Here is an 18154-nt window from a genome sequence, read left to right as displayed (position 1 = left end):
TCTGTAGCTCTATAAGAGGTCCTTGAAGCTCTCTGAACTTGGATGCTTTCTTGCAGATGTTTTTTTATCCAAACTAGGTTAGCACTGATTATGTTACCTAGTTTGGGTAATGAAACATCTGCAAGAAAACAAGCAAGCCATCAATCCTGAGTTACAAATATTCTCCTTTATTGAGCTTTATATTAGTATATAGCTGTAGCAGCAGAATTTGTGTTAACGCCTATCAAAAAAGTAAGAAAATAATGTAAATAGGCTGGCAGCCATCTAGAAGCCTTTTTAAATTATTAATTAGCTTTTCATATGTAGATCAGTTTCTTTTGTTCAGACGTCAAGATAATAAACCTGTGAGATAACAAACTTATAAGAAATATGATGATGAAAGTGCTTTATTAAAACCCATTCATTAAGTTTTGTAACTGGTCAAGGTACTGATATTGGTTGTTTATACCTAGCCTTTGAATTCAGCTGATACATGACATTAGTTTTTAATCTACAATAATCTGAATTTTCCAAGTAGTCAGTTCAAAGTAAATTGTCAGTAGAAAGAAACCTAGTATGTAGATACAATGTTATACAGACATTTGACTGAATTTAGACTAAATGAGTACAAATAAATTTTAAGATCTTTTAGAGAACTAATATCATTCAAAGGGAAGACTGAGACACAGATGTCCACGAGGAAAACATGTCAGTGATAGGAATGAATGCACAAAAAGAGGAAGACTTCCTTTTTTTTTAGTGTGCATCACCTGATTGTAAAAAACTATGGAGCTTCAGTTACATTTTCTCACCCACTATTTTGATTTTTTTATATATCCCTGGTGAACATCACTGATTACAGCACACTTAACCATCTCATATCTGCTATCTATAGAACATGCTTTGGTGTACTTTTTTCTTTTGGCCTTCCTTTTAATGTTTTAATTCTTACTTTACAATGTTAAGAGTAACTTCCTTGGGTTTGAAAGTGAAAAATATATCATCTTATAGAAGCTAACTTCTGAAAGAAAAAAAGAAAAAATGATGCATCTTTAGTGTCAAATTATATATGTTTAATCCCATTAAATCCAAATGCATCATTTCATCCATGTATTAAATTATTTGTTGAAATAAATTTGGCAAGATTTGATCAATAAAATACATTAAGTGACTGGAAAGACATTCTATGTTTTAGCCATGTCTGCAAAACTAGCCTGAGTATTTGGGATCATATATTGAATCAGTAAGAGCCGAGGTGGCGCAGTGGTTAGGGTGCAGTACTGCAGGCCACTTCAGCTGACTGTTATCTGCAGTTCAGCGGTTGTAATCTCACCGGCTCAAGGTTGACTCAGCCTTCCATCCTTCTGAGGTGGGTGAAATGAGGACCCAGACTATGGGGGCGATATGCTGACTCTGTAACCCGCTTAGAGAGGGCTGAAAGCCCTATGAAGCGGTATATAAGTCTAACTGCTATTGCTATTGCTATAATGTACCTAGAATATTTGACACCTGAAGTGAATAGACAAATTTTAACACACTCAGACACACAGACACATACACACACACATATACTGCTGAGAGCCAAGCTAGAAACTGGGAGATTATAAGTTCTTGTCCCACATTAAATATGAAGCCAGCTGGTGTCCTTGGGCCAGTCAATCTCTCTCAGGCCTAGGAAGACCATAAAAGCAAACCACTTCCAAAATCTTGCCAAGAGAACTGCAGGGGACAATCACTAGGCATCAAAACGAATTTGAAGGCACATTTTTTTTCTTCTATTATTGCTGTGCTGCTGCTGAACAGTTGCCTGACACCAATGACTTTCTTCAACACTCATTTCTAGCTGCCTCAAAATTAGTCTCCTAGTTGTCTTTGGCAGAACCATCCTTACTGCAGGTACTTGGTCCTCAAACAACACTGTATTGACTGAAGCCGTAAGACGATGCTTCATAGCATAATAGTTGAGATCACACATTATGATAAACCAGTATCAAGCAGATCACATTAGGAATTTCTGTATATCTGGCTTCTTAATTTTGCTAGAGAAATGTGACAATGTTGATGTGCTGCTTTATCTTGATCTAAGTTGCTCTCTATTTACAGATAAGAAATTTCATCCAATCTAGTTTTATTATGCTACCTGTGGGAAGGACCTAGAGGTTTTTTTAAACAATAGTGCCCAATTATGCTATACTACTACCATGTTAGTGTGAATTGTACTGAGGTAACTGATTACTGTGGTTTTGAAGATAAAACCTATTCTGGAATTTAATGCATGGAATATGTGTAACATGCTATGACCTAAATATATTATGATATAAAATAGGCATCTTTTTAAATACTACTCACATGTACTTATTTTAGAATAATAACAATAATAGCAGTTCCAGATAGAATTTACCATGACTTAGATTTTTCAGGTATTCCATTCATATTTGTTCAACAGATCCAAGTAGTTATACGGTTCTGTTCAAAGTCTCAAAAGAACTTGCACATTGTTAGCCATGCTGGATATTTTCACACTCCAAGAAATGTCAGGTGATGGGATTTAGGAACAATGAAGGAGTGACCAGTATCAACAAATGCATAAGATACTAAACATTCCCCAAACATATTGTTTATGGTCTCAAATTATCTCTGTTATATTATGTTAGAGGTAAAACTTGGCTTTTAGCCTAGGCAAAAATGTTTAAAGAAATACAGTGTGAAGTTCATTAAATGTTAACATCTATTTAGTCCAATGGTTCCCTGTTTACATCTTTTCATCTCACTATACTTATGGAGGATTCTAATCTTGCAAAAGAAAGCTTCCCATGTAAATTGGGAGGTCTAACAGGTAAGTGTAGTTCCATAACTGTTTAGATTGTACAATTGTCAGATAATACTCAGTGATGGTGATGAACTATTTTATGATACTTTTTCAGTCCAATAATATGTAAGTATTAAAAATGATCACTAATAAATCCAATTAAAACTATATCTCCCAAATTATAGATATTGGTATTATAATCTTAGAAGATATTAATATATTCCAAACAGCCATAGAAAATTCTTTTCATGAAACATAGTAAGCAAAACTGTATGTCATTGTATGTATGAAACAGAAAGTTCATATTCACCACTGAAGGCTGATCAAAGTGACAAAAAAGGGATAGAGGTTGTAACAATCCTAATAGTACAGGTCTAGTCATGGAATTGCAGTAATAAAAATTATATAAAAAGTATGGACTAGGTAATGGGATAAAACAAGTTCTAAAAAATCTTATGTGTATTTCTGTGTCCAGATTTGTTCTTTCAACAAATAAAATGAATAGATTTCTATTCTACCTAATTTTTTATTTAAGGGCAAAAAATAATAATAAATAGTACCCTTTATGTAATGCTCTTTAGTACTGTCAAGATCTTTCCAGTTATGCAAAGGCAAACTGAAACCATTACCATGTCACTGTGTTTGAGGAGCAATGATTTTTCCCCTCTGAAAATGTTCAGTTTCAAAGTATCCAAACCTGGAGAACTGTAATTAGGATTATGAATTAACCTGAAAATAAAGTTTCTTTCCCCAAATAATTTAGATCTACAATAAGGGGGATACTATAGATTGAGTGAAAATATCAAAATGGGTAAATATTTTTGTTTTTCTGTTTTCATGCTACTGCCACTCAGACTGCTTTGCCTGTTTTATTAATCAGGAGAAAATTTTACGCAGCTTGGTTTTTACACAGACTGAAAAAGAATAAAAGTTAAAACCAACAGCTTCTTCATTCAGTTCATATGTGCCTGAAGAAACCCATATTTACTTTTATTTCTCTTGAGGTGTATGTTTTGTGAAAACCTTGCATATTGTATAAATAATGCTTATTATTAAAATGATTGATTGATTGTGGGCGATCAAGTCAGTGTTAAATTTTCTACATGATTATCTGTCTTTAACCTGGTCCTTTAAGTCTTTCAATGATGCACTTATCGCACCCTAATTTGAGTTTATCCACCATGCTGCTGGTCTTCCTGTTCTCTTTCTTTCCATCTTTTCACCTTTCCATCCATGCTGGCACAGTGGTTGGAATGCAGTATTGCAGCCTAATTCTGCTGACTGCCAATTGCCAGACGTTTGGCAGTTTGAATCTCACTGGCTCAAGGTTGATTCAGCCTTCCATTCTTCTGAGGTTGGTAAAATGAGGACCCAGATTATTGGGGGCAATATGCTGACTCGGTAAATTTCTTAGAGAGAGCCATAAAGCTCTCTGAAGTGGTACTTAGACTTATAGCACATAAGTCTAATTGCTATTGCTATCATCTGTGTCTTCATATAGTTTCTCTAAAGTATCATAATTTGTTCTTTGAAAGAAGACTAAGTTGATTTCTTCAATGGTTCACTTCTTTCTTTTCTTGGTTGCCCACTATATTCATAGGAAGTTTCTCCAAAAACAAATTACAAAAGGATCAATATCTTTCTAGTCCACTTCTTCAGAGTACCACTTTCCTTGGCATCGTGTCACAGGGAATCCAATTGCTTGCCATATTCTGATCTTTGTAAGAAGATATATAGACATCATGGATATGGTATCTGGATATGTTTTCCAAGGTCTTCATGACTATTCTACCAAGTTCTAATCAGGGTATTTCTTGATTAATGATTCCTTTACTATTGATGGTTAATCCTAAAAGGCAGAAAGTATCTACCACTTATATATCTGTAACTTCTAAGGTTGGGTGTGGTTCTCACTCAAGACATAAATAATCAGGCTCAAATTACCCTACTTCAAATACATTATGCAAAAACCCTACTCCAATAGAAAAGATCATCATCATCTTTGTATTTAATTTTAGCCCATTTTTTTACTGTAATCTTTCACTTTTGTTACTAGAACTTGCAGATCCTTTGCATTTTTAGCTATCCAAGTAGTGTCATCAGCATAGGGAAGATTATAGATTTTTTATATCAGTTTTAAAACCACACTCATCTTCTTTAAATTCTGCTTCTCTTAATATAAATTCCAAATATATGTTGAATAAATAATGGGACAATATACAACCTTGTCTCCTGTGCCAACCTGGATCCAGTCGATGCAAATGATGGATGTAGATAATTTAGTAGATGTCATAATTCAGTATCACATATAAGTCTAGTAGTTTCTGGTAATTGGCTTATGTAGGAAAAAAATGATACTTTATTTTTTAAAGTCAAATTTAATTTCCGATGAAGTAGTAGCCAAAGTAATACATTCTCTTTTTATTTTAATGTGCTTTTTAAAAAAAAAACTACCATACTTTTTAATACTGATATTTCCAGTAACTTAATAATGTTGGACCATAAGTACAGAATTCCAGGATGATCTTTTATCTTATCTATTTGTCATTTGCTTCATGAAATGCTGAGGGAAAAAAAGGAAGTCTGCTTTGTTTAATACTACAGAAAGTTACCCTCGTGTGGGCAATGCTGGCTTATTTGAAAAGCTCATAAAGGGTTTCTGCCTGGACCATACAAAAGGCATACTTTCTCTTTAATAGCCATCTGTACAGGAGAGTTGAGAAGTGGGCCAGGTCATCTCTCCTCAGCTGTCATGGTATTAACGTAGGTAATGGAGCAAGCTCTGCGTTCTGCTGGGTGTTGTTTTTCATAGATGTTCATCGATTTGCAGATAATTTTATTTTTTCTTAGAGTTATAGAGCTAGAGTTCTTGGAGAATAACAAGCACCAAAACATTTTGAATGACTTTATCTCTGTTGATTTCTAATATAACTTTGGTCTAAAAAACAGTGTTACACCTACTGTGCAGATGGCTGCATGATTTGTAAACCAGCCAAAACATTTAAACAAATGTGTGATCTGGGGATAGATTAAATAAAGGATAAAACGGAATGTGGACCACAAATTCTAATAATCAGATGATTCTAAGTTCTGTGCAGTGTGCAGAGACGACAACAGTGACAGCAAGAAATGATTGCCAGGCCAGCAAGGAGTCTAACAGAGCACACAATGGAGCCTGTGGCCTAGTCAGCCTCAGTTTGCAAGCTGCAGATTTGCTGTACAGCTGGCTGCTCTGTATGGAGACATCAGATAAAACTTACCGTATATACTCGAGTATAGGCCGACCCGAATATAAGCCGAGGCACCTAATTTTACCACAAAAAAACTGGAAAAGTTATTGACTCGAGTATAAGCCTAGGGTGGGAAATGCAGCAGCTACCGGTAAATTTCAAAAATAAAAATAGATACCAATAATGTTTTTGAATATTTATTTCAAAGAAAAACAGTAAACTAGCGGTGTATTCAATGAAATACTTCACTCACCTCATGATGCTGATGTCCCGCTGTGATGCTGATGTCCCGTGCAGCCGCGGGAGCGATGTCCCGCCTCCTATGACACACGGCACAGTGATTCCTATCATTGGATCACTGTACCAGAGGAGGTGGGACATTGCTATGTGGCTGCTTGCCATAACAAGGAGGAGGTGGGACATCGTTGCAGAGCGGCAGGAGGGGGAGGAAGGGGAATCGCAAGACAGCCCTGCATTACATTAGAACGTGAGGAGGGGGGATGGTGCGGTGCGCGCTGCGCGGCAAACTGACACAGAGGGAGGGGAAACTCACAGGGGCGCCGGGCCATTCACGAGTGTCACCCAGCGGCATGGCCCCGCCCCTTTTTCTCCTCCATTTCGGGCAAATTTTTCACTGACTCGAGTATAAGCCGAGGCGGCTTTTTTCAGCCCAAAAAGTGGGCTGAAAAACTAGGCTTATACTCGAGTATATACAGTATGTAAAATGAAGTGTTATTGCTTAGCATGAATTTGTATGAAGAGGGGATTTGCTGACTATAACTGAAAACTGATTCAAAGTGCCAGTGAAGCAGATAGAAAATAGGTATAGGTTTAAAGGATCTGCACAATTTAACCAAAAATAATTACAGGCTCAAAAAGGACATACACTAGTGTAAACAGACTGCCATTCCTTATATTTAAAATCATTTGACATTTTATATCCTATGGTCGGAAACCTCCACGTACATTTTTAAAATGCCTATTCCATCTTTTACTTTACTGCTGTATCTTAATCGATAGCTTTGATTTCACATAAAAACCTAACGTTGAAGGAATTTAGGGTAGCACTTCTCCAATAGACAAAGAAAGATCTATAAGGTGGGGTGCAAGTATTGTGATAACTTTTTCTTGTGGCACCCACAATTTGGGAATTTGCTTCTGCTGGAAACCAGGCTAAATCTTTGATCGTTGCATCCATTTTGCAGATGCCAGCACAGTTTGCACAGACTTTTTCAAAAAAGTGTTCAGCAGAGGCTCTGCAGAAGTAAAAATCTTGACAGCACTTGCCCAATGAGACTCATGTAAGCAAAAGTGACTTTGGGCCAGTCACTGCCTTTCAGCCCAACCTCCCCTCATAGGATTGTTGTGGGGAAAAGAGGATGAAGAAGTATTAGGCACCGTGTTTCCCTGAAAATAAGCCTTACCATATTTTTTTGCACGTGCATACAATATAAGCACTAACCCACCCCAAATAAGTCCTACTTAAGCACCTGCGCAGCCAGTCAGCCACCCATTCCATCTGGTTGCTTGTGGTGCCATCGTTGCGAGGCAAGGGGGGGAATAGAGCTGCTCCACGCACCCTGCACCGGCTTACCTCAGGACCCTCACAGCCAAGCCATCCATGCCTGACACCTGCCTCACGGTGGCAGCTCCACCAGCCCCATCCAGCAGGACAGACTTGCTGGCCTACTTCTTCTGCTTGCTCGCATGATCACAACAGAGCAAAGCCCAAGCATTGTGCTGATGCTGCGGTGTTCTGACCTAGACTTCCTCAGCAGCACAAAACTAAGTCCTTGTCCCAATAAACCCCCTTTATTTAATTTACAATGAATTCCTCTCCAGCAAAGTCTTTCCTCTCCCAAAGTCTTTCAAGCTAGTTCACAATTACTGACCTTTATCAGGCTTGGAGAGTGGCCAGGCTGATATCTTTCAGATGCCACATTACATGGCAAGAATGCAGGAATGAAGTCATTGTCTTCTGCAAACACCCCTCCCCTTTCGCTCCTCTTTTATTCCCTATGGGAGGGGCCATTCACCATCCACCTGTGGCCTTAATCTCAAGTCGACCCTTCTTCCTTAGCTGTTCCCTTCATCTGGCAACTCTGTGCATGCACACACTGGGAACAGGCTCCAGCTGTTCGTCTGCCTCACTGATGTCTGACTCCAAAGGCAGCTGATAGGTGTCAGATGACCCTAGCCCCATCTCTGCCTCCAATGCACAGCACTCATCACAGCCTCCTCCAGACTTCAGGACTGGCCATGTTCCTCCCCAACCTCCTCACTTTCTGAATCTGATGCCAGCTCCACTGCCCCTGGCAGGCCACAACATGTGGCCACGAGGCAAGGCAAGTGTCGATATGTGGATGACTTGACTGCGGGAGCCGTGAAGTAAGCTAGTACAGAGCACTCCACCCCACACCTTGCTACATTGGCACTGGTGCATCACGCATCCTCCTGTCCTACCGTGAGCAAGCAGAAGAAGTTGGCCTCCCAACTACTCTAAAAGTACATAGGAAAAATTAAGACACCCCCTGAAAATAAACCTTAGTGCTTATTTTGGAGCCCAAAAGAAAATAAGACCAGGTCTTATTTTTTGGGGAAATACGGTATGTTCATTACCTTGAATTATCTACAAAAATAAGTGGGACACACAAACAAACACACACACACACACACACACACACTCAGCTCATTTGTTACTACCATTAACGTTTTTACCAGGAAAATAATTTCTTAGTAAAGTGACATACAAATTAAATTATGTTTGGGAAAATCAAGTTGTACCCAAGTATGCATAACCCAAAATAATATTGCTATTTTTCAGTTCTTGCTTCCCACATAACCATCTCCCCTCTCAACAAATGTTTCCATCGTGGCTTCAGATACATTTGAACATAAAGCTTTACCAGGATGAGCAGCAGGATGCAGTGAGCTGGGCTTTGAAATAACAAGCCTTTCTGACACGTCAAGATTTTTCTTTTCTTTCCAGTAATGAAAATATAATATAGAATAAGTATAAAAAGTATAAACATTGTTCTACACAGAAACACACACAGAGTAAATCTGATTTATAATGTGTTTTTATCTTTGGCTTAAACAGGAAGATAAAAACAGCATTAGTTGTTACTAGGTGACTGCTTCTGTGGCTCTTGCCCCCAGGTAACATCTACAGTTTCCAAATGTTACAGGCAGGGTGAAGGCACTTAAGCGGGGGAAAGACTGCAACAAAGGTCCTTGCAGATGGTCGGTCCTTTTAAAGCCCTTACGGATTGGCTTCCCTGAGGTTTGATATTGAAGTGGCTTCTCTTTCCTTTGGCCAGACTGGAATGGCAGGTTCTCTTTAAACAAACACAAAACTTTGCCTGGGAGCTTCCCTAATGGAGAAATCTAATTAGATGGATTTCTTATGGCACAATTTTCACGTTTTTACATATTGAAATAACACCATGGTGCAAAAGTACATTTCAGGACAAGGCAGTTCTCTGTTGGCTGAAAATGAAACGTGTAGAGTGCATTTTTTTAAAAAAAATGAAAGAGCCTGAATTGTCATGGCAAAAATGGTCTCATCCCCTTGGCTGCGTTGCTTTGAGTCTTTTCCTGTTGCTATAGTTGTTTTCTTCTGAAGAAAAGCAGGCAAGAGAAAGTGTGTGTGTGTTTCTGTATATCTGTGTTAAACTTGAGCTATGGCTATTGCTGCCTTTGTGAGCTAAGGGGGTTTCGTAGGTCACCTTTAGAATTTTCTGCCTATGACAGCAGTAGCTACCTGCCAAGATTGCGAGGCATCTCGCAGCTCTCAGGATGGAACTCGTGGCCTGGTAGGCCGCAGTTGGAGGGGTACATATTTGCTGTACAGCTGGCGTCACTGTATGGGGCAGCAGTGTGGGCTGTTAGGGAGCTGGAAAGGAGACAAGCATGAAATTTCTTCTAACCCCAACTCTGTTTTTCTATACTGTTGGCTGCTTCTCAGTTCCTTGACAAAAAAAAACCAATCAGGCACCCTTTAATCCGCCTGTGATTACCAGTAGTATAAAAAGAGAAGCATAATGAGGAAAAATGCCTCATTTTGTTGCCTTCAAAAGCCAACAAATTGGAGTTAACTTGACAGGAAGTGGCTTAATAATTAGATTATTTATTTATTCCTGACACATATCCCCCTGTTACTAGTCTCAGGAGACCCTGTAGATGGTACGATTTTCAAGCTGCCATTACTTCGCTGTCTTCAGTGAACAAAGAAGCTACTGTCTATCAGTCAATTAAATGCACTCTTTAAGCAAAGGCTGAGAAGTCCTCAATGGAAAGAGCCCTGGGACATTGTGGCTGATGATTCCTTTCTCTGTACTGTACATCACACTCTCAACTATGGTCCCTGCAGAGATGGAATAAAGTCATGCATTAAAATATCACTTGTTGATTTGTTTGCTAATGAAGAGCCATTGAAATGTTGTGTATTTCTCTAGCTTAATTGTTGATGAAAAGATTTCTTGCTCACATATGTAGTTATGTATTTAAGTAACCATTATTTAAGGTTTAATAAGTTAAGATCTGTAAATCAAGAGGAGAAAAAATATAGAGATAATGTGGATATACCGGATATTCATGTGAAAGAATATGCATTAAAGATAATCTCTGTATAATTATGCCAGGCCTTTACTTGATACAGTCAATACACTGTTACAGTTCAGCTTGAAACAGGTATGATGACAATGTTCATATCTCATTTTACTTTTGAATTTATTTAAAACCATAATTATGGTCAGAATTATTTGAGGAAGTAGTCCAAGGAGGATTAATCTTCTCTTCTGCTATTTTCTGCTTCTAAATTCTCTCCAAAGCTTCCAAGATCCCATCAATGTGGGGGAAAACCTACAGGCCTCTTCTATTGTGATGTATATCTTTGAGTAAACGTGGAAAAGGCTACAAACTCCCTCAGCTAGATCATGAGTGCCACCACCTGTTTGCTGGACCCGCGTCCCTCCTGGTTGGTCTCGACCAGCAGGGAGGTGACACAAGGCTGGCTCCAGAGGATCGTGAACACCTCTCTTCAGGAGGGATCTTTCCCGCAACCTTTGGAGGAAGTGGTGGTGAGACCCCTCCTTAAGAAGCCTTCTCTGGACCCAGTTGTCCTTAAAAACTATCATCCAGTTTCCAACCTCCCTTTTTTAGGGAAGGTTGTTGAGAAGGTGGTGGCCTTCCAACTCCGACGGACCTTGGATGAAGCGGATTATCTAGATCCCTTTCAGTCTGGTTTCAGGCCTGGTTACTGCATCGAAACCGCTTTGGTCGCACTGACCGATGATCTCTGGCGAGCCAGGGATAGAGGACATTCCTCTATCCTGGTGCTCCTTGACCTCTCAGCGGCCTTCGATACCACCAGCGACCATGGTATCCTTCTGCGGCGGCTAGAAGAGGTGGGAGTGGGAGGCACCATTTTGCGATGGTTCTCTTCTTACCTCTCTGGCAGGTCGCAGTCGGTGTTGGTCGGAGGACAGAGGTCGACCCCTAGGCCCCTTAAATTCGGGGTGCCACAGGGCTCGGTCCTGTCCCCTCTCCTATTTAATATCTACATGAAGCCGCTGGGTGAGATCATTCCCCGGCACGGGATTAAATATCATCAGTATGCGGACGATACCCAGTTGTATCTGTCCGCCCCGTGCCAACTCAGTGAAGGGGTGGAAGTGATGTGCCAGTGCCTGGAGGCTGTCAGGGTCTGGATGGGAGCGAACAAGCTTGCACTCAACCCTGACAAGACCGAGTGGCTGGAAAGGATGTTGCCCCCCAAGGATAGTCCAGATACTCCATCTCTAAGCCTGGGGGGTGAAATCTTACACCCCTCAGAAAGGGCTCGCAACTTGGGTGTCCTCCTGGACCCACAGCTGACACTAGACCACCATTTGTCAGCTGTGACCAGGGGAGCTTTTGCCCAGGTTCACCTGGTGCACCAGTTGCGGCCCTACCTGGACCAGGAGGCACTTCAAATGATCACTCATGCCCTCGTCACCTCAAGGCTCTACTACTGTAACGCGCTCTACATGGGGCTGCCCCTGAAAAGTGTTCAGAGACTACAACTGGTCCAGAATGCAGCCGCGCGAGCGATATTGGGTGTACCGAGATATACCCATGTTATACCCATCCCCCGCGAGCTGCACTGGCTCCCGATCGGTCTCCGAATGCGCTTCAAGGTGCTGGTTATTACCTTTAAAGCCCTACATGGCTTAGGACCTGGATATCTACGAGACCGTCTTCAGCCACATACCTCCCAGCGTCCGATAAGATCTCACAGGATGGGCCTTCTCCGGGTGCCGTCGACTAGACAGTGTCATCTGGCGGCCCCTCAGGGGAGGGCCTTCTCTGTAGCTGCCCCGGCCCTATGAAACGATCTACCCCCAGAGATCCGGACCCTCCCCACTCTCTCGGCCTTCCGAAAGTCTATTATTCCGGCAGGCCTGGGGATGTTGACCTCTTGAATGAGGTCCAGCCCCACTAAGGTTGAGTGCGTGTTGTGTCTTTTTAACTTGCCTTGTCTTTCTATTTTTAAATTTTTTAGTAGTCTTTTAAATTGTTTTTATGTAGGCCGCCTGGAGTCCTTCGGGATTGGGCGGCATATAAATTTATTAAACATTTAAACATTTCCATGATTAACATTAAACATTTCCATGATTAAAATTAAAGCTTCTATTTAAAGCAAACAAATGTTCAAATATGAAGCAAAGATTTCCCACATCATGCCTGTAAAATATATTGAAAGAACTAATGGCTTAACAATCAAATAACTGTGTAGCTACAATAATTAATATGCATTATTTTATTTTTTAAAGACATTGAATTGTTGTTTCTTTTATTATGCTTTCTATTCTATTCTTTTTATAATCGCCACTTCTAACAACAAAATTACTGTGGAATTCATTTTTCTTCCTATATGTAATTTTCTAGAATGAGGTAGGAATTTATGTGTTCTTCAGATATTTTGGACAAGGACCTATCAGCCTCAGGTAACATCAGCAAACTATCTAGAAGTAAATTGTCCATATCTATATTCTGTATACATTGGAATCAACCATACCAACCTTCTTATGCATCGCATATCCAACACACACTGACTTCTTCACATTGCATGAAAATGTTGGGAGTACTCTTGTCTACATATTTGTTTGAATATCAATATACTTCTATTTATTCATGTACAAACAGAAATATAGTTTCCCTTAAGTCTGCCAGATTAACTTGGTTAGAAGAAAAACAGAACAAGTGGATTCTAGCATTATTTCACTCGCACAGATCATCTATTTAAATATTCACATAGGGTGCAATTGGAATATTCATATCTGGAAGAAAAACAAATATGTCCCTCCTAGCATTTTCTCATGTTTCATTAGATGTTGTAGTACACGACAGATAGCTCAGGTTTTGTTTCTGTTAGGCATCATTTACAGCAAGAAAAAACAAGCCAAAGGTACAGATTGCTTGGATGCACTGGTTCCATGGTGGGATTTATAATTTGTGTAGGTGGGCAAACAACCAGTTTGGAATTAAGAAAAAAAATATGCTTCTATACTGGGAGGATCAGGTGTATTGAAGCAGCACCTCTAATTTCTTAAAATGAACGTCCTGTGGAGATCCCCCAAAGAGCTGTATGATAGTTCTGCAGTAGGGGTTGAAAACAATACAGAGTAAAGGAGAACACAGATTTTGTTCATTTTCTTCATCCATTTCGCTCTTCTTCCAATAGCTATATTCTTTTTAAGTCATTTTGTAAACTCCTCATCTGTTTCTGGGCGAAACATTAGATTTTAATTTCAATCAATAGAAAAAAATCATTCTGTAACCCCTATAAATTAAGCTAACTTCAGAATAAAGGTTTCCTTTTTTTCTTATCCAGTTATTTCAATTTATTTTATTTATTTAAAGAGGCTTGGACACTGTAACATTCTACAGAGGGTTTTCTGGGGGAGGGATTCTTTCAGTAATTGGCAATTAATATGTATCAGGGTTAATTTAAGGAAGGCCCTACCTTCTATTCAGACATATATGTCCTGGTTAATATCCAATTATACACCCCTTCCTGCTTACGTCTTAATATTTTGGATATGATAATCAGAAACTTGAGCAATGTTAATGAGGATCGTGGAGCACAAATTAACCAGTGACATATTCAATGATCCTTGCTTAGATTTTTTTATTCTGTTCCACATAATAGTAAGATGATATTATTCTTTGAGAATTGCTGTTGCCTTTTTTATTTAAGAAAAGAAACGTGCTTCACCTAGTTTGTAGTATTTACATCATCATGTAAAACAGGCAGTGTTATCTGTGATGCAGCAATAAAAGCATTAAGCTTACTATCTGATGGAAAGCATACTCATTAACGTAGGACAAACGTAGAATGCAAAGTAGGCTTTGGATAATATTAAAGCAAGAGTTCAAAAATTGATAGTTCTATGAAGGCAAAGAATGTTTCTTTGTGTCTGATAATAGTTAACTATAAATAATAAAATGTTCTGCTATTTGAGATAGTTGTATCTCATGTTTCTGCCGAAGTTTCCATCTCCAACATTGACCTTCCTCAGCCAAGTGCTAAGCAGTGGCCTTGCTGGTTTCATTAGAATGATGCAAGCAGGGTTAAAACATTGTGCCATAAGTTTCATCTTTGCGGGAGATGGGGCAATGTCATAAAACATTTTCACAAATCATTATCATAACACTGAAGTGCTGCTTTTGTTAGTCTGATCCACCTTCCTACCCCCCTTCGTAGATGTTGTATGCCAGGGGGTCAAACTAACAGCCTGTGGGCTGGATGCGTCACATGCAGGCCACACCCACCTCACCTCTGCAAAAGGAAAAAATGTCACAATGCGTCACGTGACGTGATCAAGTTTGACACTTGTGCTGTACACAGTCTTGACATGTAGCTTCTCACGGACAAAGAACTATGCTGACCTTTATAATATCACAGGTTGCATACTGTTGGCAGTTCAGGGGTTGCAGATGTGCACACATTCCTGAACCTAAACATCCTAAACTACTCCCCCATCAATCCGGATTAGTGTACCGTCTAATCTGGATTGATGGGGGAAAGGGAAATTATTTAACAGAGAAACAACCATTTTGAATAGGGTGCATGGGCTAAAATTGGTTGCCACATGATTTTCAGTTTTTCCAATTAGCTTGCTTAAGATATGTATTGAAGGAAAAGATAAAACACAACATTTTATATGCTTGTTTTGTCAAATAAGTAGATTCCAAATGTTATTTTGGGTCAGGAACCCAACTATGTGTTTTCTGCTGATCAAGAATCTATGTTTCAACTTTACAGGTGTAGATTACTAGCCAGGTCCTGTGATCTTATTTGCAAATAAGCACTTATTATAGTAAGTATTTATTTATTTTCCACTAAGGTCATAAGTCATTGCTTGCAATAAGTACTTACTATCATAGGGGTGATCTGTGCAAGACAGATCCATTCATTTTTCTGTACGGATCGACAGACGTCAGATTTTAGGTGCTTGGTACCACCCCCAATTATTTTGTATATGAAGTTGAAAATACTGTTCCCAACTTTTTCAGATAAAGATACATTTGTTAAATAGCTAATTTTTTTCAGAACTTTCATGACATTGGAGTCTACTATATTTAGAGTAGGAACACAGTCTGAGTTCTAGGAGATTATCCTGTATTTAGACAGGAGACAGATATAGTGTCTTTACTCGTAGATAAACTGCAACTGGTAAAACACTGATGCTATCAATATGTTGATGAAAATCCTACAGATAGTTCCTCCAAATTATATCAACTTGGAAGTCTTGAACAAATTCTTTAAGTTAAATGTTCAGAAGAAATGACTTATTTAATATAATTTGAACCTTTGTACATTTTTGGATTTAAAAAATTTATACTTTTGCATAATTCACATAACTTTTCTAGAGCATTGCTTGAACATTAGGCATTCTTTGCTGAGATGTTCTTCCATTGTTTTCCTTCATTTCAAACAGTATAGAAGAATCTGTAGTATGAAGGGGATGAGCAAATCTTAGTTGCACTTAATGGGTTTTATACTGATTTATCCTGTAGCTATGCCCTATCCAAACATATCATTTAATTTTCCTATACTAATTACTGATGAGAAGAATAGAAATGTAGCTAAATTTATTTGCACAATTTGGGGTAGCATAATGTATCAAAACACTATTACTGTTGTATTATTTAATGGGAAGCTTTTCAAAATGTTATCTATTTCCCACTCCAGTAAAGCTTCTCCAGCTCCTAAGGTTTACACTTAATTGGAATTTTTTCTGATGTTATTCCTTGCTTAGAAAAGTCCTGCTAAACTGTTGTCTTGGGTCAGTATTTTCAATAGCTAATGCTGCAAATCATGTAGCTTTAAATAGCAAACCTGAATATTTCCCCCCACCCACCCCCTTTATATGCTTTGTTATAATGAAGCAACATCAGTAAATTGCAGTGAAGGGTGATGGTTGCATAGGGATGACTACTACACCTTGGGGTCCCTTTGTACCAGATTATTTTTTTATTGTTGTTATTACTTCCCATCTTCTTTATTCTCTTGCTACCAAACTTGCAGTTGAACATCAGTTCAGCACAAGGGATCTTTAAAAATGTTGTGGACTGGGTTTTGTTCTATTATTTTTGTTTTGTTTTGTTTGTTTTGGTCTCTTGTCTGCACTCGAATACAGTTTATCTCTAAACACTTGATATTCTTAGTGGTTTTGGGGATACTTCATTGATGTCACTTTAGTTTTGTTGACTACACTCAGAATATTGTTTATTATTTCTTGGTTACAAGTAGTGAATTTATGTTAAAATAACATAAAATATAATATGTACAATATGCTTTTGTCTTTTTTAATGAATTTCTTTCTGAAATATTTTTTTCTGAACAAAATTATTGATTCAGAAATATTCCCTAATTAATGCAAGGAAAGTATATTTTCTAAATAATGCTTCATAGGGAATTTGAGCCCTTGTTTCTGTATTCTACCAATCTTTGCATCTATAATAATAATCTGAAAGCAGTATTTCAGCATTAAAAGACATATGCCATTAAACTTATCTTAAGAAAATATTAGTTTATAAATATATGGGTAATATTTAGTTGTATGTATTCTATGTTATTTGATTTTTAAAAAATAGTATTATAGTTGCAGAATATAAAGGACCCTCAGCTTAAAAATTGCCTTGAGGATCTCAATTACTCTCATTTTGGGTATTTTTATTAGTGTTTGTCATATGTTGATTTATATTTATGAATTTATTCCATCCTATTTGCATATTAGAAAGTTGATTGCAGCCAATTGTGATATACTCAATTAACCAGAGTTAAACAAACTGAGTCATAAGAACAGTTATATAAAGTCTTGATTTAATTTTAAAGACAATTATGCCATTAACACTTGGGCCTTTAGAAGACATGGTCTAAATTAAGCAGTCCACTGATAACAAAGACCCTTGTTAATTTCAGAACCATATTCTCTGGATGGTGGTTCTGTTCCACATGGCCCAGCAGAGAACTAATGCTTTGGATTTACACTCCCAAAAAGATCAATGATGCATTTATTTCTTTATTTAAAAGATTTGTATGGCTGAGCATCTAAAACACTGCTCAGGGCAACTCATAACCACAATGAAAGCCAGAACTATAAAAAACATACATTGTAAAACATCTTGGAATGACCCACAGCCATCTCCAGACATTCTCACTCCATCCTAGGATAAAAAGACAAATCTTGATGGCCAGTCAAAAGACTAAAGGGGGGGGGGGGACTGCCAAATCACTGAGAATAAAGGTATTCCAGTCATGGAAAAGGCACACTTCCAAGGTGCTACTAGATGGCAAGATTTCAAGGAAGGGGCCCAGGATATGCCTACTATCCCTGATAGGATGGCAGATACTCTCAGTAAGAAGTGGTCTCACAAATAACCTGGCCCCATGCCCCATGCCATGTAAAGCCTTAAAGGCCATAAGAAGGAAAGTGGGAGACAGCACAGCTATTGCAATAGAAGTGTAAAGTAGGCAAACTAGAAGCACCCAATACCGCTCACACTGCTGAAATCTGAAGTGGTAGCTTTCAAATGTAAAGTGCATTGAAGTAATTAAAAGAGTAAGGATCCTGAGGATTACATT

General features: G+C 38.5%; 1 protein-coding gene across 6 annotated transcripts in view; it reads left to right on the top strand.

The window, feature by feature from the left end:
- ZNF521 (zinc finger protein 521) overlaps positions 1 to 18154 on the top strand; it is a 343353-nt gene that overhangs the window by 173076 nt on the left and 152123 nt on the right. The gene's annotated exons all lie outside the window — the stretch shown is intronic.

This window comes from Thamnophis elegans, chromosome 8 (genome assembly GCF_009769535.1).
Source record: "Thamnophis elegans isolate rThaEle1 chromosome 8, rThaEle1.pri, whole genome shotgun sequence".
NCBI lineage: Eukaryota > Metazoa > Chordata > Lepidosauria > Squamata > Colubridae > Thamnophis > Thamnophis elegans.
This window is presented reverse-complemented; position numbering and strand designations above follow the sequence as displayed.